This window comes from Buteo buteo, chromosome 9 (assembly GCF_964188355.1).
Source record: "Buteo buteo chromosome 9, bButBut1.hap1.1, whole genome shotgun sequence".
NCBI classification, from domain to species: Eukaryota; Metazoa; Chordata; class Aves; order Accipitriformes; family Accipitridae; genus Buteo; species Buteo buteo.
Genome location: NC_134179.1, coordinates 33,366,650 through 33,393,438, shown reverse-complemented (window position 1 = coordinate 33,393,438; position 26,789 = coordinate 33,366,650). Strand labels below are relative to the sequence as shown.

At 42.1% G+C, this 26,789-nt stretch overlaps 1 protein-coding gene across 1 annotated transcript in view; it reads left to right on the top strand.

Annotated features, from left to right (window-relative positions):
- The first annotated feature begins 4,388 nt into the window (after positions 1-4,388).
- The window catches only part of TAB2 (TGF-beta activated kinase 1 (MAP3K7) binding protein 2), a 70,694-nt gene continuing 48,293 nt past the window's right edge, over positions 4,389-26,789 (top strand). Inside the window, exon 1 of the mRNA XM_075036012.1 lies at positions 4,389-4,769. The gene's annotated coding sequence lies outside the window, so the exon portion shown is untranslated. The remainder of the gene's footprint in view (positions 4,770-26,789) is intronic.

Sequence of the window (26,789 nt, the reverse complement as noted above, 5' to 3'; positions counted from 1 at the left end):
GTGATAGCGGAGCCGTTTGTGTACTGTGGATTGAAAAGAAAAACATCAGGGCACAACAGCTTTTCATAACTGCACACATGCAATCTAAGCAACTGCAGTTCACTGTAGTCTTTGAATAATTTGACCTGAAACCCCTTTCTTTACCAAAACATTTTCTTCGACTTGAATGATTATACTTGTTTGTTATTTTAGGATTGTTCATAAATACTGAGCTCCTAGAGCTGATGTTTCTGATTAAAGAAGAGTGTTTTGGGTTGGGTTTGTTTTTTAAACCAGACTTAGAATTATGCTGACATTTGAAACAGAAGGAAAAGATAGTAAAGTAGAATATTGACACTACGGTTTCCAACACACTCCTCCAAATAAACATCAATAGCTGGACTACTCCTACACTGGAAACAAAAAGGAGTTTTTTAAAGCTATTACATAGTATAAGCACTCATAGTGGGGTGGGGGAGACAAGTGCTGAGATGCTGAGAACCTTCACTTGAGCAAAGCTATGCTGTGTATTGATCACAGCTTTGGCTTTATGCTGAGGCTCTGCAGTTGAATTTACTTCCAAATCCAGCATTATCCACTTCTCTACACAGGGCTGGTCAAATTATTGTACTATGGCACACAGCTGGTAACTTCTAGATAGAACAGGAGAAGGACAATGCATGAATCTTGTGAAATAAGGTGAATTTCTGTATTTCCTTGTCACGTTATTAGGAGAAGCTGTGAATGTAACCTCAGACTGGGAGCTTCCAAGGACTGTCCTTTGACCAGTGAATGCTACCTCTGGTTTTGTCAACCTGAAGACTGACAGACCTTCTGTCTAGAAGAATGAAAAAGAAATTGCTGGGTGAATGTTCAAGGGAAAAGTGGTGTTTTTAGAGCTGCCAATGCCACCTTTTTCCACTGCAGAAAACTAATTTTAAACTGAATTTCAGAAATAATGATGCCAGTTTTTGTGGATCGGTTTTATCTGGACTTGTTCTCTTACCCTTTCTAAAAAGCATTCTCAGGAAACTTCAGCATCAGAAGTGTCAGTACCAAGCTGACAAAATTGACTGTACTTTGCAGAAACGGTTTTCCCCGTACAATATGTTTATAATAGTTCCCCAACCCTATTTATAATTTCACTTTCTAGCAGTGAAGAATATAAACAGTCTGATGAAGGTTTTAAAAACATGAACTCATACCTTGTATGGCCAAAAAAATGGGTAATATCTAAAATCTGCAGGGGAAGGAGAAAGCCTCTGAATCGACAGGACTGCTGGGCAGGCAGCTTCCTGTGCCTCACTGGCCACTGAAGCCTTGATTTGCACCATGATAAGAGTTACACCCAGATTTTAATATTAGATAGAGCCTCCTAGGTCTTATTACAGATACAGGGGAGAAGAGTTCTTTCCTGAATCTCAGTACACAGAACTATTTTCCTAAATACATTGTTCCTTGACTTTGGAAAGGTGTTCAAAAAATTATTCAAAATTAGCTGCTATAAAGGAGAGAAGAGCAACTTTAGCAATGGGCTCAGGCATAGTTGCAGCATGGAGAGTCTGGGAGAGGGAGGAAAGGACCGTGCAGCTCACTCCCATGACCCCAGTGCTTAAGCACTGCAGTAAATACTGCTGATGGAGCAGTGAGAGGTGGTCTTTCACTTTCCTGTGGCAAATCCCTGTTTTAGCAACTGTAGGCAAAAGGGTCAAATATTTAACTTGGTATTAAACTTAGCAAAATAAACTCAGTTTCCAGTGCACAAAATGTATTCATGTAAGCATACTATCCTATCTGTCTAAAAGGTCAGGTATGGCTTAGAAAAGCTTGAAACAGTTATGCTGGAAGAGTTGAACAGCAGTGTGCTTGAGCGGATGACTGGGCAGATCATGAATTGTCTACAGCATGGCTCGCAAAAGAGAAAGGTTTGATTAATGTACCTGAACAATTACAGTGGAGCAACCCCAGCACAGCTCTCTGTGATCTGATGTTTCCATTGCATCTTCTTTCCAGATGCCCCATTACCCATTTTTGTAAGGGACTATATTAATTTCTGGCTGGGTTTGGGGAAATACTATTTTGTTCACAATAAACAAACAAATTTCAGCAGATTCCCAGCCCTGTATAACCTTGACTCAAGATAGGCTGAGTAATAAACTTTGGACACATGCGTTTCATGCACCATGCTGCCGATGTAGAAAAGAACTGCAGACTTCTCTGTTGTAGCTTACAAAAACAACTGATTCTTACTGGAATGTATATACACGCACCTACATTTCCACACTTTGTGAGGGAAAAAAACCTGTCTTCCTTTTTCCCTTTTTGCTTTTTTTTCCTCCCAGCATAACAACTCACTATCAGACTCATTGGTGCTGTGCTCTCTCTCCTCCTGCCTACTACAAGCAAAGCTAGTCTCTGCAGTTGCTTACCCTGGGATTCTGTTTAACTAAACACAGTTGAGGGGTATTTTTTCACTTGTTAATACTTCCATTTGGAAAACATATTTTCAATCATTTCTGAAAACATCCATTCTTGCAATGGCAAAGAACACTTAGCCTAAGTTGTTACAAATAATTTAGTTCCCGCCTAGTGCGTGTTAGTTCTTTGTTAGTTTATGTCATTTTATCTCACAGTTGTCAATTGGCTAGTCTGACAGCTGATGTCTTGTGAAGAAGTACGACCCTCTCCCATCACACCATTGCAATGAATAATGCAGATTTTAAGGTTTGAGATGACTATGGCCTGGCAGTTTTGTAGTTCCTTTCATACACTAGAGCATGATGGAAATCACTGGTGCCTCTGGGAGTTAAGGTGGGGGAAAAAAAAATCTTTCTCTCTGCTGATTTCTTCTGCCCAGTACTACTGCTGTATGGGGAGATCTGAAAGCCCCACCACATCCCCTTCCTCGCCAGGCCCCATTCTAGGTTGCAAGGCTTCAGACAGGTTCCTTCCGCCACAGGCGATAAAGATTACTTTTAAATTATTTCTGTTTCTGACTGTATTTTGCAGAGTAGCATTACCCAAGAACGGATGGATGGACTGTGCATTGCAAGACAGCACAGGGCAGCACCCGCTCACTACAGGGAGGAAGGAGGATCCAAGAGATGCAGGAAGAAAGGAAATTCAGGAAGAGTGAGAAAGAGTAAGTGGCATAAGGTATCACACCCCCAAAACCCAACTGATTTACTGGATGATTTTACAAACTCATCTAAAACTTGCCTTTTCATTTAAGATGAAACTTGCTGAATGATGGAAATACAAAGACCTCCTTGAACATCCTGCTAAAACCAAGGATGCCCGCCTTTCTATCGTAGGAGGAGTTTGATCCCTATTTTCAAGTCTGCGCGTCAGGACCCACGGGGCCTCCTGCCCTGAGGCTGGCAAGGCTCCCCACCCCACGGATCGTGGCCTCGCTGGCCCCGCAGACTGGGTCGGGGATCCCTTCTGCAGGTGCTGGCGGCCGCCGAGCTGAGCGGGCAAGAGGGCTTCACCAGCCAGCGTACGGGCCCCCGGTACGCTCGCCAGTAAGCATTTTGGAAGGAGGATTAAGCCGAGCTATACCTCAAAGGGATGATGGAAATCACGTACTCTGTTCAAAGCATGAAGAAATTTAGAGCGAGCCCCAGTAATTTCTGACAGAAATCGCCTGGCAATTCCCCCTCAGAACAACTGTTTCGGATATAGGGGTGTTTTTTTTAATTAATCCTGCCTTCCCTAGTCTCTTTTTTCCCCCGGCAGACGCTACCCTCTGTGGAGGCTGCCCTTCCTCCCTCAGCTCTCTTAAACCCTGCTCCGTTTCCCGCCGCCCTCCCCTTTCAGACCACCTACCCCCCCCCCGCCTGCCACCGCCTCCCTCCGCTGGCACCGGGCCCGGCGGAGCGGTGGCCGCAGCCAGCCGGTGGGGCAAGAAGGGGCGAGGGAGGAGAAGCGGCTGAAGGGGCCGGGGCGGGGCGCAAGTCTCCTCACACCGCGGTGCCGAGGGTCGCTGCGCCGGGCCGGGGCTCTCCGGTGGCCTCGCAGCCCCGGGGGGGGGGGAAGCGGGGGGGGAGAGGGGAGGGGGCCGCCGTCACCCGGGCAGCGGCCGCTAACCCACGCGCTCCACCCGCGTGCGGCGCGGCCGCGCGCCCGCCTTCCCGCCCCCCCCGACCCGACCCGGCCCGGCCCGGCCCGCGCGCGGCGCAGCCCCCACCCCCGCCGACGCCCCACCCTGTGGGCGGTGGCGGCGGAGACCCCGCCCCCGCGGCCCACCTCCCCCCCCCCCCCCCCCCCCGGCCCACCTCCCCCCCCCCCCCCCCCCCCCCCCCCCGGCGCCCATTGGCGGGCGCCGCATCCCGTTAGCACTCGGGGCCCGCTCTCGCGATGCTGGGCCGCCGCCGCCGCCGCCATATTGTGGCACTATTTTGATTTGGAGCGCAGCGAGCGGGGGGAGGGGGGGGGGCCGAGAGCGACGCGCAGCCGGAGCGGTTCCAGCTGAGGACGGGAGCGGCGCCGCAGGCACCCACCTATCCACCCACCCACCCGCCCCCGGCCTCCCCGCTTCTCCAGCCCGCGGCGGCAGCACGGACCCCCCCCTTCCCCTCCTTCTCCTCCTCCTCCTTCCCCCCCGGAGCGGAACGGCGGCGGCGGGAGGCTGCGGAGCGGGTCGGGTCGGCGGGGTCCCCCCTGCCGGGCGGAGGCGGCGGCGGCGCTGGTGGCGGCGGTAGTGGCGGCGGCTGCTGCCGTGGTGGGGGAGGCGGAGGAGGAGGAGGCGGAGGAGGAGGAGGAGGAGGCGGAGGAGAAGCAGCAGCAGGGTAAGGCTGACCCCGCCGAGGCGGGCCTGGTGGCAGCTCCCCGGGCTGGTTTCCTGGCGGGGCTGGTCCCATCCCGGGGGGCTGCAGGCAGAGGCGCGGGGGGGGCGGCCCGGCCCGGCCCGGCCCGCAGGCCTGAGGGGCAGGGGGCCCGAGGCGCTCCCGCAGCCTGCCTCTCTCCTCGCCCCGGGCTCTGCCAGGGCGAGGGCAGGGGAAGGGAGGCCCGTGCGCGGGGAGGGAGCAGCCCCCGGCTCCCCGCTCATCCCGGCGTGGCGCGGGCTGGTGGGGCGGGGTGGGGGTGGGAGTCAGCCGCCCCGGCGGGGTGGGGAGCGGAGGGCCGGGCCGGGAAGCCGCCGCGCAGCGGGGCGCCCAGCAGCGGGGGATGGAAACTTATTTTCCTTCGCGAGTCGCCGGAGCTTCCCCCCCACCCGGGCGGGGAGGGATCCGGCGGGCCCGCGTGTCGGGGGGCGCGGGGCGGCGTGCGTGGCGGCGGCCCCGGCCTGCCCCGCGGCGGGGGGCTGCGGCGGCCCGGGGAGGAGCGGAAGCAGCCGGCCGCCAGCGGGTCCGCCTTGCTGGGGCGGGGGGGAGGAGGAGGAGGAGAGGGGGGGCTGGCCTGGCGCCTGGCAGGTGACAGGTGTGAGTGCGCTGGGCGAGACTCCGCCATTTGAGGATGAGTAACAGTGTCAGAGGTGCGATTTTTTGGTGCCTGGTGTCTCTGCGGGGGCTGGCTGGGCTCCATTCCATATATAGTATATTTGGGACGTTAGTTTCCATTATTCAAGTCAGTTTAATTGTCGAGTAGAAATTCTTGAAATGGTTCTGATAAGAGGGATTTCAAAGAGAGGAGATGCGTGTGCCTTCTTTTTTTCTTCTTCCCTTTTTCTGTTTTGTCCCTCTAAGAGACCTGGGAACACTGTGGAGGTGTGTACTGCTTTGTCTCATTCATTGAAAGGCTTGTATTAAAAATCTCAAGGATCGGTCCTGTTAGATCTAGCAAGGGCAAGGCCTTCAGGATGGGGACCTTGTGTTCTTTGTATGTTACCTGGTAGCTCAGCAGAGCCTGGCTTGTGCCCAAGACCTGTAGGTGTTTTTGTATGAATGATGGTAACAACTTAAAGAAGGAATTCCGAAGGAATACTTCTTAGCAAGGAACGCGGTTTCAGGTGTGGTTTTCTGGTCATCATAACTTTAGGGTATTTGATCTAGGTTGAATAAAGCTGTTTCTAAAGTTCAGCTGTGGAACACCGAAAATGGTGTTGCATATAATTTTCAGTACTCTGACAAACATGGATGTTTAGAAGACATACGTTAAATACAGAGTCATTCTCTTAGACTGTTCAACTTGTTTTGTGTCATAACTTTAGCCACCAAAATGGTACTGCACATGCACTACAGTAAGGAGGGCTAGTGACTCTATAGCACTAGCACCATATTCATGATTGGCCATGATTTGCTGAAATCGGGAGTCATTTTCAGCTTAGCTAATGATTTACCAGATAACCAGGCATTTGCATTTCATATATGCATTTCAATTATTTGTTCTTTGTCTGTATTATTGTAATTGGGTTTTGTCACACCTCAGAATTCTGATACCTGCTTTTGCCAAGAGTGAAGTTCCACTGAGAAATTAGGAGACACGTGTCATCAGCTGCAGCAAGTTCTCCCTTTCCATTTAAATGAGAGTTTCAGTCACTTGTGGCTGTTATCCGTATGTTAAACTTATGGATGCTCATCTGTAGGTAGTACTGTGGCTTGCACTGCAGCAGAATGGACACTGAGCTGACTCTTGATTTCTTTTAAAAACTGAGACGACCTGGATCATTTTTCTCATGTTGCTTCACAGGAGAGCCTGCAAAGGGGAAGAGAGGAGGAGGACTGTTGGAGGAGATACTCAGTTTGGGTCATCCCAATTTTGTTTCTGAGAGATGTTTGATAAAGCATCATCCCTATCATTACGTTTGGGGGCAGTGCCATCTTCTTGCTATGCTGTGCTACTCTTGCTTACACCAGCTTTCAAAGACTTTGTGAAATGTAAACTGTTTTCCTTCTCAACATCAGGAGAAGTCAAAGGGTTCTTCTCTCTTCCTTTAAATTTGCTGATATAAAAAGAGGATTCTTGAAAATGGGCATTTTTCCTGTGACAGTGCCCTGGTAGAAACTTCTCTTTTCCAGCAGTGACTTAGTGGAAGAAGATAGTGGTTTTTCTCACCATGGCATTGCTTTGAAGGCTGAGGTCCTGTGTTGTTTTGTAATGGTCTTTGGCTTTATAGATAACTGGTATGCTTTTCAAGCCTTGTAGAATTAAACCTGTCATCTGTTGAAGAGATTATTCTCAGCAAACTTTTGTCTTTTTTTTCTTTTTTTTTTTTTTTTTTCTAGGGAGCTTAAAGAGATTTTGGCAAACTACTTCTTTGTGAGAGTGTACTTTGAAACATAAAACTAGATTGCTCTTCATCCTATTGCAAGTACTGCCTCCTTATCACGATCTCCATGGTTGGAAACACTGGAAGAAATAAGTTGGTCAGATGTGACCTCAAGTTTATGAAATGACTGTAAATTTAGGACTGAGGGATCAAGCTGATCTTTTCTGAACTGCTGCAAGCAGAATGCTGAATGATGTTGCTGTTGGTGCTTTTACAGGAAATAGAACAAAAATTCCAGTGATTCAGAACTGGATTTTTTTTAAAGCTGTACTCAAAACTCAAATATTTAAATGATTGAAAAGAAAGTTAACTTTTTTCCCACTAACGTATACAGTGATTCAAATTGTGTTGGTTTTTTTTTCTCTTTCATTGCATAGTAGGTTATCTCAACTGGAAAAGTAAAGTATACACTTTCTATTACAAACAGGAGAAATGCTGGTGGATGTTCTAAAACATCTTGAACCCTGCTTACCAAACTGATCTGGATTGGATTCCATATATTCAAATGCAACTGTGAGAGCGAGAAAGCTGTCCCGATTCACAATCAGATAATATTTTTAATAAACTCTTAATTGTAGTCAGAGGTTTCAGTATAATAGTTGTTTCAGTTTCACCCTCTCTTGAGAATGCTTACCAAAAAATCACTAACATAATACTAATGCCTTCTCTTTCAAAAGTTTTTGTAGACATTTATCCTAATTATAGTAAAATTAGGAACTTATTTTTATTGAACGGATCAGCAAGCTCAACTCTCATGCAAGAAAGTATTCCAGACAGTATGCAGATGTCTACTGAGTTCTTTCTAGCTTTGTGTTATGCTGTCTTTGGATTTTGGTGTTCCTTAAAGGGTAGTAATTGGGTTCTAGTGAAACCAAGTGAAATAGCTTAACATAGTCAAAGTTCAAAGATCTGTATTGTTTGTGTATAGTATCCTGATATTGTTGGAATGTGTCCGTTGTTGAATGAACGGCATCACTCAGGATGTTCTTGTTGCCATAGGTGCAGTTAAGGTGTAGTTAAACAGTTAGTATTTTTAGAATGTGTTAGGTTTTTTTTTTATTGCAAGAAGTTAAGCATAACTTATGGTAATATGCTAAATAAACTTTTTTTAAAATTAGTATCTGGCCACAGAATTTTTAAAAAATATTATTTTAAAATATGCGTTATATTCTTAGAAAAATGCTATGTGTAATCAATTTTTGTAGCAATGTGGAAAATGTATAGCACTTTCCTATTCTGAGCACAGATGAAGATCAAATTTCACTGTCTTTAATGATGACTCGTTTAAAACTCATTCAGATCCTGGTTGTACTATGAGCAGAATTTAATTTTTCCATTATTTAAAACCTGGTGTTTCAGAATGGATGTAAAGCTTGTGCTCCCTTTAGTGTTTAGAAAAGCATTAACTTAGGAGCACATGGTGGTAGAAAAACCCCGTATGTTTCTGTAGGTTGCATATATGAGTTTTTAAAAAATAAATTAAAAAAAAAAACAAACCAAAAATACCCAAACAAACAAAAACCAACAAAAAACCCCCAACCAACCAAAACTGTGCACTTCTTAGTCATGATACTGTTAGGCTTGCTATAATTTACCAAAAACAGGACAAAGCCACTATATATACTTTGATGATTTATCTTAAGTTAGCTAAATGCTCGAATACTAAATATCTAAAGCTTGTTCCAGAATTAATCAGATCTGGTACTATGTGCATGCTGGCTGGTTGGTCTGCTGGGGCTGCCAGTGGAGAAGGCAGAGTTCCACCTGCTTTTCCCCTCACTTAAGGCATGAATTCAAGTTCCTTTTTTCTACAAAGCTGCTAGTTTTCACAGCAGTTGTAGAAGTCTTTTTTATCTTCAAGACTTTTTACACCTCCTTTAAAACGCACTTGAAAATGGTTGGAGGATGCAAACACTTATTAAAAGGACAAACAGAACATGTAAATGCAGTTTCTTTAAGAAACCTTAGTTAATTAGACATGCTAGAAAAAAAATTTTTGCAATTTGGGAGTTCAGAATCAACTGTCACCACATGGATAAGATGTTGAGATGCACCTATTTTCTGTGTTGTGGTTTGGTTTTGTTTTTTTTAAAGAAACACAGTTCCTTTTGGTTTTTGTATGTTTGTGTAGTGTATAAACCATCTTTAATTCACCTTTCTAAAGACACAAATCTTGAGCAATTATGTTTTCTTTAATCCTGTATCTGAATAAATTTTGAGCTCATGAGCTAATTTCAGCAAGGAAACTAGACAAGGGGCAAGGTCTCAAAGATTTTGCATTTTGATAATGTTTAACAAGCTTTGTTAAAATTGATGGCTTCATTGAGTAAAATAATCTCTTTAGGGGAAGGTTTTGCATGAATTTAGCAGTTACCTGTATTTAGCCTGCCAGCTGGCCAGCAAACAGTTGTCTGTGGGGTAAGAACTAGATATGAAGTGCAGTACTCTTCAGTCAGTAGTTAGAGGACATGAGAGGTTAAGTATATTGTGGCTAGTACTTGGAAGAGAGGGGTAAGATAATAGGCATCTGGGATAGAGGTGGAATGTGACTACTTGGAACACAGGGGCATGGCTGAGAGAATGCAAATCTATGGGAAATGGGGCTTTGTTAGTTCTGCTATTTATGGGACAGTTCCTTTAAGAGGAGGGTTAGCAGCAGCTGCCAGTTTTGGTTTACTAAACAAAAATCATGTTACAATAGGTTCTTAAAAAGATGAAGACTGGAAAAAAAAAAGGGGGGGGGAAGAGTGAGATCTGTAAGGTAGCCGAGCAGGCTGCTGGGCTGCTAAGATTGTGTTGTAACAGTGGCATGCTTTTGACTACAGTGATAGAAATTCTTAGGGTGAGGTGGCTGTTAGATGTTTGGTGATAATTGTTGCTTCCACGCATACAGGCTGCTTCTGCTGTGCCTGCATATGTCTTTGTATGGGTCTGACTTGACATGATTACCCTAACACCTAGACTGACACAGTGCATGTAGCAGCACAGGGCAACAATGTGCATGAGTAAGGGAGTTACTTAAGCTGCGTAAGAAATACATGTTATTCTCAAAATGCATTATCAAAAGTATTATTTTATTATTGCATCGTATATAGTTACAATTTCTTTATAGTTACAATTTCTTTTGTCTCATGCTAATAGTATAATTCAGTAATGCCTCCATGGGCTGTCACATGCCGTGGTATATTTAACATACTCCTAGGTCTAATAGATTTGTCTGTAAAGATGAGCCATGGTAGTATTACATTGTTTTAATAAGCCTGAAATAATTTGCTATTTATTACAGGTTTATTACAGACTAAAGATTTTATGGAATTCATTGAATCTTGAAATAAGTATCTGGTATACCTCTATTTTGTAGATAATGCTAGTAGAACTGGATAAGAAATCACTGCTAGATGTGAAATACTCTTAACAGCAGACTTTTAATTTTATTTGCTGCAGCATATCTTTATTGTTCAAGAAGATGCTTTGCTGTTATCTGATATTTTCATAGGTGACTTGTAGAAAGATCAAGCATAAATATGTTTGGGGAGTAATTCTTGGGAAAATTCTGAGAGGCTGTCAAAGCTAGGGCTTCAGAGTGCATTTTTCAAAGGAAATTGCATTATAAGTTTGCAGAAAAATCTCTTTTGTCGATCCATCTGTTTATCGATATGTTCTGAGAACATCTTACTTTCTCAGCAGGATAAACTAACTGAAAAAAAAAAAAAATACAGTAAGTTTCAGAATCTAACCACCCCACAAGACATTAGTACTTGTTACTGATCCAGTGCCTCAGAAGCTATGACTAATATGTACATCCAGATAAATCATCTATTTTCCTGAAGCTGTTTGGGGGGAGTGGTGGTGTCAATTTCTACTTTATACTGAAGGTTAGAAACGCAGAAAAGTCTTTTCCCATGTAAGTCCTAAGCCTGGTTTCCCCAGGTGGAAAAAATTATGAACTATTTCACCTCCATAGGAAAAAAAAACCCCACCACACACTTGGAAAAAAATGAAGTTGTACAGTGTGGCATGTAATTGTATCCTTTGTCAATTCATGTGTTTAAAACCTTAAAAATCTCCACCTCCTGTGACCACGCTGTGCTACATATCTCTTTTTATAGTAATCCCTGTCTTTTTACAGCACTCATTTTTTTCTGTTTATTTTTTCTTGACTCTAAAAATTTGTCCCATGCAGAATTTCTCTCTTCTAACCACCTTTTTACTGACATCCTATCATAATTGTAAGTGAGCTGTAACAGGGGAGATCTGTTAATTCATATCCCTTCTTCACTCTCCCTTTCCCTTGCCTAGGCAATTTATGATCTGTAGTTTACAATTGAAGTGTTAGTGCCCTCTTGTTTATACTTCTCTTTGGCATTCTTTTTTGTTCTAATCTTTCTTCTTGGAAACTTTTCTTCCTTCCAAAGAGACCAGTTCAGCACTCCTCATTTCTTTCTCATTCTGTTTCCTCTTCAGAGTATCAGTTGCTAAGTTTGCCCTTGCTCCATTTAGGCTTTCCTGAGAGAATGAGAGAAAAAGAAAGTGTCATGAGTTCTGTACTTGGATTTCTTTCAGTTCATTCACTGGTTCAAACTGCTACTTTCCGTTTGTTTTTTGAAAGGGAATGGTAGGTTATCTTAGCCTTCTTTAACAGGTTTAAGCCTGGGAACAGGGATTCTGCAGGGGCTCAGCAAAAGTACGCTAAAAAGGCATCTTGGGTTGATAAGTACAAAGCAGTATGTTTCACATTGGCTTATGAAGCTGCTTCAGTTAAAAGCTTTGGTGTCTCGTTCCCTTTTTTTAAAAATATTGGTCTGTGGTAAATGGGGGTAAGGGGTTTTTATGTGTGTGTGTGTGTCTCAAACTGTGCATATTAAACTGTCTTGCTGGAATAATTGCCAATACCAAATTATTATATTTTACTTATGCTTTGATATTGGCTAGAGAGCTTGACTTGGATTAGGACCTTTTGTGCAAGGCACTGTATAAATATTTATTTAATAAGTCAGTCCCAGAGGAGTTTGCAGTCCCATGAATAATAAAGTTTGTTTACCGAGATGCATATATTGGATTAGACAAAGACATTGAGCAAAGTATTCATGTTATCTTTCATCTACTATGCCTGTTAATTCTTCAGTTGTTTTAAGCTGTGCCAATCTTAAAAAAAAATAATTAAAGCTGTCTTTAATAGCTGTAATTCATTGAGCTGTTTTGACACATGACTTTTAAGATTTGTCTGAATGATTCTTAGAAGAATTGAAATTACTTGAGTTAGACCCTGAGTAGCTCGTATTCATTGATAGCTGCTTAGGGTAGAGTTAGGTGTATCAAAGCTGGGAGTTCTGTTGGAGGTTGTGAGAGCAGATCACATCTATGATGCTTACACTCTGGACTTCAGTCAGAATGAGAACCTTTTTTTTGTAAAATGAGTTGAATACAGGGAGAAATTTGACGACTAGCAAATTTTTAAGCAATATAACTTTATTGTGTATTTAAGTTAGGACTTAGCATCAATGTATGTGTAAAACGGCTTGCTATAGAATTAGTTCCTGCTCCCCCTACAAGAAGCATGTTTTGATCTTCCCTTCCTAGGCCTACGGTGCAACACTTTCTGGATTCCTCTTCCACAGTATCTGGTGAAGGAGAATAAAATGAACTGTAAGCAGCGGGAGAGAACTGTCATTTGGATTGTGGAAATTTCTGTTTTCTCCAGCCTCTTACTTCTAGGAGGTGATGTGTTTGTCAGTAAGGTTCAGAGAAAATGCCCGTTATTTGTTTCTTTTTTCCCCTGCATGGTGTTGAAAACCCCTGTGGTTTCCAGGCTGAAAGGAAGATGTCAGTTCTCCCAGTAGTACTTTCACACAGTTACTGCAGAAGAAAAAAAAAAAACAAAAACCTATGATAATCCATTATCTTCACTCTTCTGGTGACATAGGTCTCATCAAAGCTGTGAATGGTACCAACACAGCTGCATCATTTTGGATGCATGCAAGTGTCATCCTTCCATAATGTAGCTGTATGCATGCAGAAGTTGCTAGTGTAGCTGCGGCTACACATGCAGAGTGGTGTTACTTTTCTGGAAGAGCGTCAACCTTGACTTGGGCGAGTACTTTTGGTTTATTGATACAAAATATGCCTTTACTGCCGTGAAAGGAATGCTTTAACACTTTTGTCAGTATTTCTATGTAAATGAGATACTCTTGGAGTAATATAACAAAATGGCTTTGAGATAGCAGGTTTAAAGCAAAAAAAAAATGGAAGAATGCAAGCATTTGTGAGCATCGGGGGCCAGTCTGATAGTTCGCTGTGACTGAACAGGGAAGATTTCTTTCACTGACAAAAGCAGCTGGTCTCTGGTACTCATCTCATCTGTCTGTGAGCCAGGTCAGTCTATGTACTGGGGGTTAGAACACTAATCAGAAAAAGTTGATTGCTATTTAACTGTCTTAGGTGATCTCATGGAGTGAGACTAACCCCTTGATGCTCAGGAGCTGTTAGATCAGTTCAGTAGTTTCCTGTAACTTCGCACTGAGGGGGATGTTTTGCACTACAGCAGTGACAGTGTACGGATTTGCCATCCTTTCCCCTTAGTTCACTGATGCGGTTTATAGTATGGTCCCACAAATAGTTTTTTCCACAAAACTGTGGTATGGTGATGAAGTGGAGAAGAGATAAGAGTTTATTAAGCTGATACTGTTGATGAAGAAAGCCTCTCATGAAACTGTAGGCCTAAGAGATGTGCTATGATAGACAAGCAGAATTCATCTCTGACCAGTGTGGCACTGCAGCTGTTTACAGGGTCACCAACACAATCACCGAAATGATGCAAATTAAAAGTTAGCTCTTTGAAAAGTAGGAGACGAACTAGTTGAACTGACTTCACCCCAGAACCCACCTATGTGGATTCTGCCACCGTGTGAAATCTTTACCAGTGGCCTACCTGGGTGAAAGATGGTAACAGTAATCTTCCTGCTGTTTCCTGGAGATAATCAAGGAGTCTTAAATGCTTTCAACAGGCATGATTTAAGTGAGCTGCAAGTGATGGTGCCTGTAAGAATCCTAGCATTCTTCTCTTTGTCAGTAAGAATGGCTAGGTTTTTCTAAGGTGTTCAGTCTTTAAATGTTGTCGTCCAGTTTTGCAGTGGAGTAGGAAATTCAGGTCCCATTGAAACTGGTAAAAGTGTGGCTAATAGATAAGCATAACTGCAATGAGGTGTGTAAACTATGGAAAGAGAGGAAGATGGACAGAATCATTTAGAAAAGAGGCACAGCACTTGTCAACACTTGAGGAAAGATGTGCTTAAAATGGGATAGCAAACCAGATCTTTTGTAAAGATACTTCATTTTGCCTGCGTACTACAGGAGAGTATTATTTGAGCTGGCCTTGAGTTAGAGCTTTTTGTAACCGTTAATGGTTATGAGAGGAAATTGGTGACTCTATTAAATTATAATCTGCTATTCAGCCATGTTAGTGAATATAAAGCTTTGTTTAAAGATGAGTAAATTAAAATCGGTGTATAGGTGTTCTCTTTCTTTAAATTGCAGATTTTGGATGGACTTCGGAACATAACAGTAGCTGCCGATTTGGCCTGCATGTTCAGATTCTAGGCTGGCAGATACTAACAACTTCTTCAAGCTAAAGCTTAACGTAAATGTCCATCTGTGTGCAAAATGTTGTACAAAACACAAGTGTTTAAGCCTTATCTAGGTGCTGAAGTTTGACATTACTTCTTTCTTGTTTCTTGGCTGAGTTTGTTGTATTGGTTTTGCTTAATTTTTTCTTTTGGATTTTAGTTTCAAGTAAATTCACTGCAACAGAGAGTATCTTAAAGTACCACTTAATGGTGTTAGCAGAGTTGATGGAGCTACAGGCTTCCTTCCTGTTGAAACTGGCCAAAAGAACAGGCCAAACTGTAGCTTGTGTTTCTTCAGTGTAGAGCCAATGGCAACTCTCCGGAATGTTTTTTCCACTCCCCATCAATGAGTGGAGAAATTCTTGCCAACGCAAATGAGATCGAGACCTGCAACTTGACTCAACATAATACAGTTCATTCTGAAAAAAATACTGAAGCTAGAAAAATATCCGGAGTTATCCTAGTATGGGGTCTCGTTAATTAAAAAACAGTTGTCTTCTGGTTTGAAGTTTTTAGGAGTCTTAGAGCAAAATAGTATTTCAGCTTTGTCTGTGTAACTTCAAGCTGCTGCCTGTTTGTGATAAGGGCAAGTCATCACCTTACACTGTCATGTCAATGAATGTAGCAGAATGCCTACAGTGACTGCTCAGACTGTCAAAATTCACTGGTTTCAAAAGCACTTTCTCATTTCATGTTTTGCTGTTGCAGTACAGCTTCTATGGCTCTTGTGGCTTTGTTTTCTGATGTACATGTATTAACAGGATTTTAAATTGATTTAGGAGAAGCCTAGCAGTGCAGCTTTGCCTTCTGAACTTAAGACTTTATTGTCACTGCTTTGTCATACTGTCTGAACCTATTGTGAGAATTAAACTATATGTAATTGGAAGGAGTAATACCTACTTTGCTGTTCATTTATGGGGGGAAATTGGGTTTTTATCACAAATTTAAAGCACAAGAGTTTTTTCATACCTTTGTTCTTGCCAGCTCCTGTGAAAAGTCCACATCTCCATTTTTAAATTATGCCTCCCTGTAACCCGTGGCTTAGTATTTTTGCAGGATAAGCATTAGAAAATTGGAATGGGTGAAAAATTGAATCCTTCTGAAATATGAAGCTAAGTATAATAATTACAAATCCTCTGACACTTTATCTGCATGACATTGTTCGTCTTATCTTTCAAAAGTCGGTCTACTTCTATTAACAGGCCTCTTATCTTTGTTGCAAATGCAAGAAATGTATTAGTATGTGAAGAGCTATACAGACTAGCAGAGTTACTTTTCCTCCATGGAGTTTAGTCTTTTTTTTTTTTTTTTAATAAAATGGGATCTCAGCTTTTGCTTAAGTTTCCTCAACATACCTGATATCTGGCTATATCTGTGGTTAGAAGATAACATTAAACACTGAGACTTAATGATTCTTCTTGCTTCTATGTACTACTTATATTTTTCAGAGTTTAACTCCAGTTGTAAAGAGAAAGATAAAACACAGCAAATTTCTTAGCTAAAGGCTATAAGGTGATAGAATATCTGGAAAACACAGGGGAAGGTCAAAATCTGAGTAGGAAGATTAAGTGTTTAATAAAGGGAGTGGGAAATTATCTAATTTTTAGAATGATTGGCAAGTTAATAACAAAATTTGTCATTTTAGCAATTAGGTAAATGTGGGGTTTTTTACTTTTGGCATGTATTAATAATATGTCCAAAATATTGGCAGTTTTATAATTAAAAAGGTTTGTTAGACTGTGTAGTTTAATAATACATGTATGTCAGTTTCAGAGAGAATCTTTTTCTATTTTTGCTGCTAGATGATGGTGTAATCTTGACTTCTAGATTTTTAAACAGTGGTTTATTTCTCCACTTTCCCTCTGCCTGCCCTGTCCATAGTTTGCAAGAAAGGGCCTTGGAATAGGAATAAGACAGGGACAGAATCTTAGTTGCAAATGTTCTGGATTTTTTTAATGTGGATTTTAGTCTTCTGTAAATCCTGCTTCTGTTGTGGGAGTCGTTTTTCTTCCCAAGCAGCATGACAAAGTGGAGGACCTTACAAGGTTAAAAGCCGTTTACTCACCTTGCGCTATGAGGCATCTTTTCTATTCTTTCTCAACTTCCCTGTATTACTTTGCTCATTCGCCTTTTTCAGGTTATTTTTAATTTTTTCCTTCTGAGTATCCAGTTGTCTTGTTACCTGTATCTGGTGTCAGGATCTTTGTAAGGAGATACTGTTTAAGGTAGAAAAGGCAGAAGATAGGTTAATTTGTAAAAGGGCTAGTGGCCATCTTTTAAAGGTTGTAACAGCAAGAAACAGTGTGTATTGAGAAGCCTTGAATACTGGAGGTATTTCTGCTGTCCTCAGCTTTCCTCTCCGCTTTCCTTGTTACTCTCTTCTTCCTGAATCCTCTGTGGAGTAGAGTGCAGAGAAAAGGGTGTTAGTCCCATACATAGCAGAAAGTGCAGTGATTGCATCTTTCTTTCCTTTACAGAAGGTTGGAGAACAAGTAGTGTACTTCTCTTCTTTGAAGAAAGTTTATTGTGAAACATTGGAAACTCGGGAAAAATAGCGAGTTTTAAAATGATGTAGTATCAGTTCCTAGGTAGGAAATCTGTATTTTATTCTAGAAGAAAAGTATGGGAAAATAATTGGGAGCTAGAGGAACAGCTGGTTATGTCTGTGTTGCTTTTCCCTTTTTGTGTATAAAATGTGCTCCTTGAAGAAAAGCAACAGGAACAATAAGTTGTATTGGCACCACCACGAGTATTTCTATTTGACTCTTGCCTGTCAGTGTCTGTTACTTCATCTTGGTGTATGGTTGGTTTTTTTTTCCAGGTTAATGGATTTTTGTTTATTTTTCCCTATTACTATGAAGTTGGCAGAAAATAAGTGGAAACTAGAGGCTTCCTCCCAAATGTTGCAGTGGTGGTCTTGGTTTTGTCCTTGTTTGGGACCTAACAGAGAAGAAAGAAAAGAACTCCTAGTTTCCATGACCACACTTCTCCCTTTCTTTCCCCCTTTTCCCTGGCAGCTGTTCTGTCAAAGTAGTCCTCTCTTACCCTAGGACATTCTGCCAGTGTAGTTTCACAGGTGAAGATAACTGCACTTACATACAAAGTCAAGCTCTGTTAGCCTAAAGCTCTGGCAGCCCAGCTGTAGACCTCTTCCTAATATGGGCACCCTTCATATCCAAGGGCCTCAATTCCCCTTCTAGAGAAAAGGACAAACAGAAAAGGGGACTTCTGTGGCCATGCTTTTCTTCATCGTGCTGTCTTAAATAGCTGAAGGTCTTTCTTCCCTACCTCTTGCTGGTAGCTTCCTTGGGTGCTGTCCTACCAGTCTTTCTGAAACTTCTCCACCTGCTCTCATTTCAGGTGCTTTTAACACAGTTGTTTCCAGTTAGCTGCTAACAACTCAAGGAAGTGGTTTGCTGCTGTTAACCCTTTTTGTGTTGCTTCTGTAGAACTTCTATGTCTCTTCCTTCCTCTTACCCTACAGGCCTGCATTGTTGTTTGTTTGTAACAGCTGCCGGAGACAGCCTTGTGTGGTTGGGCTAGATGTTTAACTTGCTAAATGTTTATTCTAGTGCTAAAGGTAATGAATAATCAGAAAAGTCTCTTTTAGTATTGAGTACAACCTTGTTTTTTTCCCCCCTCCTCGAAGACTACCCTCAGGAAAAATAAAGGGTGTGATTTGTAAATCAGTGTAAGTTGGCTCTGCTCCTTCCCCTGTGTTCACACTGGCATTCATCTGACTCAAAACTAAACTAGCAGAAAATTAACACTACCTTCCCCCTGTGCTGATTTTGCTCCATGAACAGGCTTGCTGCAGGATCAGATGAGTGCCAGCATTGGCTTAGATCACGGAAGGGAGAGAGAGGGGGAATGCATGCCTGGGAGCAGGAGGAATGACACTGGCAGTATTGAATTGTTTTGGAACTGCATTTTAAGGAGTGGCTGAAATACCCTGCCTTACTGTCATTGAAACATTATGAGTAAATGATACATTAGTAAACAAGTCAAATCCCTGACTAAAGTGAAAAAGGAGTTTATTTTTTGCCAGTCTTTCAGTAGGTATTTACCCAAACACTGGATTTACCAGTGACACCTCTCCTATCAATTAAAGAAATTGTTTGAGTTTTGTAAAGAGGGGAAGAATCGAAAAGAAAATATTCAAGCAGCCCAGAAGTAAAAGTGTGTGTGTGACTGTGATGGGTTGACCCTGGCTAAACGCCAGGTGCCCACCAAAGCCGTTCTATCACTCCCCCATCCTCAGCTGGACAGGGGAGAGTAAATATAACAAAAACTTGCGGGTCGAGATAAGGACAGGAGAGATCATTCACTAATTACCGTCACGGGCAAAACAGACTCAGCTTAGGGAAAATTAACTCAATTTATTACAAATCAGCCAGAGTAAGGTAATGAGAAATAAAACGAAATCTCAGAACACCTTCCCACCACCCCTCCCTTCTTCCCGGGCACAACTTCACTCCCGGATTTCTCCACCAAACCCCCCCAGCGGCACAAGGGGGACAGGGATGGGGTTTACGGTCATCACACGTTATTTTCTGCCGCTTCACCTCCTCAGGGTGAGGGCTGATCACACTCTTCCCCCGCTCCAGCGTGGGGTCCCACCCACGGGGTCAGTCCTCCACGAACTTCTCTAACGTGGGCCATTCCCACAGGCTGCAGCTCTTCACGAACTGCTCCAGCATGGGTCCTTTCCACGGTGTGCAGTCCTTCAGGAGCACACTGCTCCAGCGCGGGTCCCCCACGGGGTCACAAGTCCTGCCAGAAAACCTGCTCCACGGGCTCCTCTCTCCGCAGATCCACAGGTCCTGCCAGGAGCCTGCTCCAGCACGGGGTTCCCACGGGGTCACAGCCTCCTTCGGGAACCCACCTGCTCCGGCGTGGGGTCCTCCACGGGCTGCAGGTGGAGATCTGCTCCACCGTGGACCTCCCTGGACTGCAGGGGGACAGCCTGCCTCACCAGGGTCTTCACCACGGGCTGCAGGGGAATCTTCGCTCCGGCGCCTGGAGCATCTCCTCCCCCTCCTTCTTCACTGACCTTGGTGTCCGCAGGCTTGTTTCTCTTACATGTTCTCACTCCTCTCTCCAGCGGCTGTTTCTCACTCTCCCAACTTTTTTTTCCTTCTTAAAAATGTTATCACAGAGGCGTTACCACTATCACTGATTGGCTCGGCCTTGGCCGGCGGCGGGTCCGTCTCAGAGCCGACTGGTATGGGCTCGCTCTCTCTCGAACACAGGGGAAGCTTCCAGCAGCTTCTTACAGAAGCCACCCCTGTAACCCCCCTCGCTACCAAAACCTTGCCACATAAAACCAATACAGTGACACAATCCTTTGTGCTTCTTGACCAGGAGAGAATAGCATGAGGGTTGCTGGGAAATTAAATCTCAAAGTTCATGAAATAAACTGAGATGGTTCTTAAGGTGAGTCACCCAGGGTGAGTGAGAAGGGAGTAGAATTTGCCCTATAGTCGCAAATGGTGTTATGATTAGGGAACATGAGGGAAGTTGGAGCTCATGGTACTTGGCTACTTAGTTATCTGACTACATGCCCACTGGTCCAGTTGCTTCAGACCTTTCATTCTGCTTGCATCTATTTCTGTGGGAAATAGGACATGGGACTTTCTCATCAATACCTAAGTGCCTGATAGTGGTCACACATTTTATTCTTTTTACTAATTGGTAGTGATAGGTGATACTGTCGTATTTATTACAAAAGGTGGAAGTGTTTTGAAAATGATCAGTGTACTTTCAAGGAGTGGGTGGGGTTTGGTTTTTTTCCTTGCTGCTTCCTTCCCCCTACCCACCTCTCAGCTGATCAAATTGCTATGGAATGGGAGTTAACCACAATAGACTTAACTGTTTTGGGGGCTGCTGGGCAAGGTATCATTGGTCATGCCTGAGGAGAGCAAGAGAGTTGGGTTTGATACTGCCTTGAGGCTTCTCCTACTATGCCAGTTCCAAGTGTAATTGGAAAAACTTAAGTGTGGCAAAATGAAAAAAGGAGAGTTTAATATTGATTATAAGCTTAGCAAGGAAAGTTGACATTTTTCTGTAATAATTGTAGTAATTTTTTCAGGAAAGTATGGGTAAAATGAAGTACAGCAATATGCAAAACTGAAGGTGTGTTCTATTTTATCTTTGGATGTAGCTTTTAATCGTATGTTTGGTTATTACACTATATGTTTAAGCCTGCTGTTCTCAAAAGATAACCTCTTTGAATAAATTCTTGCATGGAAATTTTCCCCAAATCCTTAAAATAGCCAAAAATGTTTGCCCCCATTAGAAAAAGTCTGCTTTTACTTCATTGAAATAAGAGAAACCTATGAGTGATTGCTTTAGCCAGTCATTTTCTACCTCAAAAAAACCTGTACATTTCAAAAAGAAATAATTTTCTCTGACTTCTGCTTTTCCATTTGATATAGATTTAGACTGTGACATGTATAATAATTTTGCATGGTACACTTTAATTGATGTGTGAAATGCATTAATATACTGACAGTGTTTATTTTCTGGATTGAAGTAGTATGCATGTTTTGAAGTGGTATTGTCTGTAAGGAAACATTTTAATTGAAGCTCTTGAGCAGAAAGAAGTATGCTGTATGTGAAAGGTGTAAAGAGGAAGACAGACTGCTTGCTTTGAAAAGCTGGAGAATCTAATTCTGTGCCCAAATATTCTGAACAAACTAGTTTTTGATTAGGCTTAAATGATTCGTTTAATCTCTTTTATGGTTAGATTCAGATCTCATGACAGTTCTGATTCAAGGTTCTTTCCTCGCTTTTTAAATGAGGGAAAGGAATTGGTAGTTTTTCGTCACCAGGGTTTTTTTGGTTCGTTTGGTTGTTTTTGTTGTTGTTTGTTTGTTTTAGGGGGAATGGTTTTTTGTTGGGGTTTGTTTTGGTTTTTTTTGAAGAAGCCTGGTGATTACAGATGTTCATAAGGGAGAGGTTTTTTTCATTTCTTCCCTCTTTCTTCAGCAGTTAGGGATAGTGATGTTCTAAGTATCTTTGCTCTGTTAAGAAACCATGATTATAGTTTTCAGGTATTTGCAATATAATTACTTAAATGTCTTGGTAACAATGAAATTATTTGGTTATTCCATATGCATTGTTTATTTTTACCTTTAATGACATGCGTGGAGAACAGACATTGGCCTTCGTCAGTATTTGAGCAAATAGTGAGTCAGGGGCATCAGACTGAACAACTGTGTGTGTGGAGGTCTTATCTGATAATCTGTTCTGAGACTTTTACTCCTCTTTTCTCAGTTATGATCATGTTTGTTTACATTTATTTTTTTCTTTCCTTGACAAAAAAGGGACATTTTTTGTTGTTATTGTCCCTACATGTTAAATTCATCGTCCAACTTGATGTAGGTAGCTGCTGAGACAATTTTCTTTTTGCAGCTCAGTGACTTCTTTCATGGACTGAGAGAATGAAATTTAAAATGAAGAATGAGGGGGAGAGACTGAGCTTTGAGTCTTAAAATCATGCTGGTGTCTTAACATTTTGAGGTAGATAAGAGTTTTGGTACAGGAGCCAGTAAAATTATCTTTCAAGGGCAGATGCAGTTTCCAAGGACTGGATCAGTGAGTTGTAGGCACATGGACTTCTATATTGGGGACCTTGTAGTTGTAAACAGTACTTGGTAGGATTTATATCAATAACACATAGATTAAAGGAATACTATAGAGGGTAGTCGAAGACTGTTTCTAGTAGGCGTTAAGTCACCTGTCCCCCTCCAAATGTCTGCAGTTTAAACTGAGTGTCTGCTACGTGAGGTGTTTTTTTTCTTCATTAGTGATTGTTTCTCAGGACCTTTCTCCTCTATTCATTTTCCTGAGTGTCCTACAAGGGAATCTGTGCTGTGCTCTTTCTGTACCTGTTTTTAACCTCTTCGTCCAGCCTATAGTGACAGGTCTGTTTCAGACTACATCTGTAGCTGGTTTTGTCCTGCTGATGGTAGCAAGTGGAATTTCTATTATGACTGGAAAGTGAAATTTCTTGTTTTGTTTGCCCTTTAACAGATGAGAGTGTGGAAAAAAAAGGATGTAGGGTAATTGAAGTGTTGGTTTCTGAATATATTCTATAATTTCTGAATATATTTTTTGTTTACTAGTAGGATGTGCATGAAGAGATTACAACAACAAGTAGCAGAAAACCCCACTGTGCCAGCTCTAGTGGTTTTTCAATGAGCTGCGTGATACTTGAGTGTTCTTTGAGCCCCAGCTCCTGAAGTCAGAATTTGAATGTTCTTAAAACACAAGCTTTTGTCCTTCAACCCAAAACAAATATAAAAACAACAAGAATCCAGGGTTTTCTAGAGTAATTTTGAATGCTTCTATTTTTTCCTTTTTTTTTTTAATCTTTGGTATGGGTGAACTCTGGGTGATGTGGAAATGAAAGGAGAAAACAGGAGAGAAATGAGGACAGGGCTGCAAGAGTAAGTTCCTTCTCCTCCAAGTCCTTCAGTCAGATAAAATTGCCAGAATATGTAGAAAAGCATTACCACCAAATGTGAAACTGAAAGTCTGTGCTGAGTTTAACTGCTCAGAGTCCTAACCTTCTAGACTGGTTTTGCTCTTTTGCCTTCCATGTTGTCAGGCAGAGACTGTGGAGCCTAGTGTCTTCCCATATACTTTAGAATTTTCCAAAACTTAGCCTCTAACACTTAGTCTGCTCCATTAAAGGGTATAACTGCTGCTTGTTTTGAATAAACCAAAGTGAAAGAGAGAAAAAGAAATGATACTGGCAAGAATTCCTTTCTTCTTTCTTTCCTGCCTGAAGCCTTTCAGAAAAGCAAAGCTCATTTTTATGTGGTGGTGGCAATCTTTTGGTGACTGTTTCTTGCTTTTAAAACTGGAATTACAAACACTTCTAGTCAGCTTCATGCTGATGATGACTATAATTGATGCAGAATTACATTTATTGTAAGGTTACAATTGTATAACTATCCAGTTGAAAACTTGGTATTCTGAAAGGTTTTCACAACTGAGTGACTGAGCGGTAAAATATGGATCTGAGCATGTCTGGTGCCAAGCTTGAAACTGTTATTTTTGTGAATTGCCAGATACCTGCACAGCTCAGTTACTTGATATGCTTTGTTCATGCTTCATGATGTAGGTAACAGATTTTTTTATTTTTTTTTTTTTTTCCCCATGTTGGGTTAGAACTGTTCTGTGGATGTGTTCATGGAATATCCAACACTTGGCCTGTCTTGATTTTAGTCTCTTTGCCTTAGATCGCTTGCAGCTTCAGGGGACTTATAGTGGAAAGATGAATTGGTGTTTGGAGATCACTTTCTGTTCTCATACCGGACTGATGGGTACTAGCCCAGTTGCTAACAAAGAAGTAGTTTGTCTTAACTCTTTGGAGATTCATTGAAAGCTTGGAATCAAATACATATGATCTCTATTTCATATTAATTTGGTACTTCAGATTATATTTTAATCATAAAATTATGCAAGACCAAGGATAATAGAAGGTACCTAAAGTCAGTTAAGCATTTATTTTTAAAGGCTCAAGTGCCTTTAAATGGCTATGTAAAAGTAGTAGGCTTGAGAAATGAACTTTTTATGGTTTCTGTCAGCAGCATTGGTATGGTTAGGTGTTTGTTGATGATAGCAGTGGCACTGGTCGCTTTGTTTATAACTAGCAACATGCTATTTGGCTGTTAGCTCTGGAGTTCAGCAGTCATTCTGCTTGAATAGAGTGCCAATCTAACAGCCCCCTCCTAACAAGAGAAATACATCCCCAGTCTGTACTCTTCCCCTACGTCTGGGCTTGTACTGGCACTTCTTAGGTCCCTCTTCCAGCCAGCTCAGTTTGCTGGAGACTCATTCAGGCTCCCCCTCACCCACCAGAAAATAACTTTCCGCTGTACTAGCAAATGGAATTGCCTCCTCGAAGGGTCCAGTGAGCAGCAGGGCCAGAGCCGAGCTGGCGTGGCGGAGGAAGGCGGGCAAGAGCTCTCCCGGTAGGTGGCAGCAGCAACCTGTTGAACTGGGCCGAACTGGGGCTGGGGGGGGGCGGAGGGATGAGGACAGGTATATGATAAGCAGGTCAAGAAGGGTCACTTAAGGTGGCTTGCTAGCTTTTGATAAATGGTGTCCTGTTAAAGGATTTATCTCAGAACTCTGTGAAAGTGGTTGTGATGCAGAATGCTTAACTTGGGGACACTTGCCGAAAGAGCTCTGCGGTAGTATTTAGAAAGGAACCCCTCCAAATGACAGCAAGCTGCTGCTGTTTGCTCAACTACCTGTTGCAGGATCTTCTGAGAAGGTAGATTAATTCAGGTGCATCTGTGTTACCATAATGATATGGTATGACTTTTAAATAATACATTTTACTTTTTGTGCATAAACAGGTAATACTTGTGTTAGGTGCCGTATTTGGCCACATCAAAATTCATGACTCTTACCTGGTCTTGTACAACTGTGATAAGGTGCTAGAACAAGTACCTAAATAAAGTTGTATGTTCACGGGTTTCACAGACTACAGTTTAGTTTAACTGTGAGTTTATCAGAATTCACACCATAAGAGCAGTGCAGTGAAACCTGACCCTGAAGAGGTGTGTTCAGACCAGGTGAGAAACTAGTCTGCTGTTTCGGGACTTCAGGGTGGTGTTTTCTTTACAGTATAGACTGCTGTGGAGTTACGCTACAGGACGATCAGTAGTTTAAGATGATTTGGTCCAGGTCTGACAAATACATGCTTATCATTATTTTGTGCCTCTTAATTGCTGAACAAGTGCACACTTAATGGTTAGTATTTTTATCTGAATGGACTTGGAATTGCACAACCTTAACTCCTGGGAGGATAAGCATCTATGGTGGGATAAGTTGTATTCAAGATAGCGGGTAACTCTGTCTTAACCTGAATTAAGCCTGTGTCAGCGTTTCACACTAAATTCACTCCTGCTTGAGGTTTGGAAAAAAAAAAAAAGTCCTGAGTCAACAGATTTTCAGGTATTATTGTTACTGGTTTGTTATATTGTAGTATCTGTTGGAAGTTTACTAAAAGGTCAAAATACTAAACAAGATCTGTTGCTCTTGATCTATCTCTGAGAAGTGATAAATATCTAAGCTCACATGTGCCCATGTGTGATGGCTGGAAAGAGTACAGTGTATTCTTGGCATTAATATTGATTGAGAATAATTTTTATAAGACTAATACTTTGATTACAGTATTCCTCCTTTGAAATTCTAAACTGTACTTTGAATTAGATCTGATGATAAACATCTGAAGTTAACAGGTGAAAAAAATACATTTATTCCCTTTTTCTTCAAGTTGGTAACATTAAAATATCTCATGAATGCTTTGAAGCAAATTCATAGAAAGAAGCTACAGAAGTCAGACTTAGCTGTTCGATATGTTTTCAATTTAAACATTTGAAAAGATATATTTGATTTATTCACTTTCCTGACATGTGTACAGAAAATTGCCTAAATGTGAAGCATGTATGTGTGAATAAGTTATGAACTGCTCCCAAAATTAGGTTTGGGGTTTTTTTAAGTAAAAGCATATACTTGCTTTCAGATACTAACTGCCATCCTTTAAAATCTGCTGTAACCAGAAGGAGGAAGGTGATTATGCTTCATGGATGCTGCTTTTGAACATGGTTGAGACACAGGTGTGTGCTCCCTGTGTCTTGCATGCCATGCTTATATGATATAAACCAGCTTCTATTTGGAAGCCTTATCCATGTAGTGATAAACTTGAGCCATTTGTATGCCAATAGCTCTTGTCCCCAAGAGTAGAAAGCATTTATATCAATAAAGCACAACCAGCGGGGGTTCATACCTTTTTGTGGCCTTGTAGACATGTTTATCCAGTAGTTCTTTTGGACTGAAAAACTTGAGGAGTAGAGCAGATTACTAACAGAAAGGCTTGTCCTATTGCTGCTGAAGGTTAAAATCTTATCAGGGAGGTGGAGTGTAGCACTTACACAAACGCAGTAACTAGTATT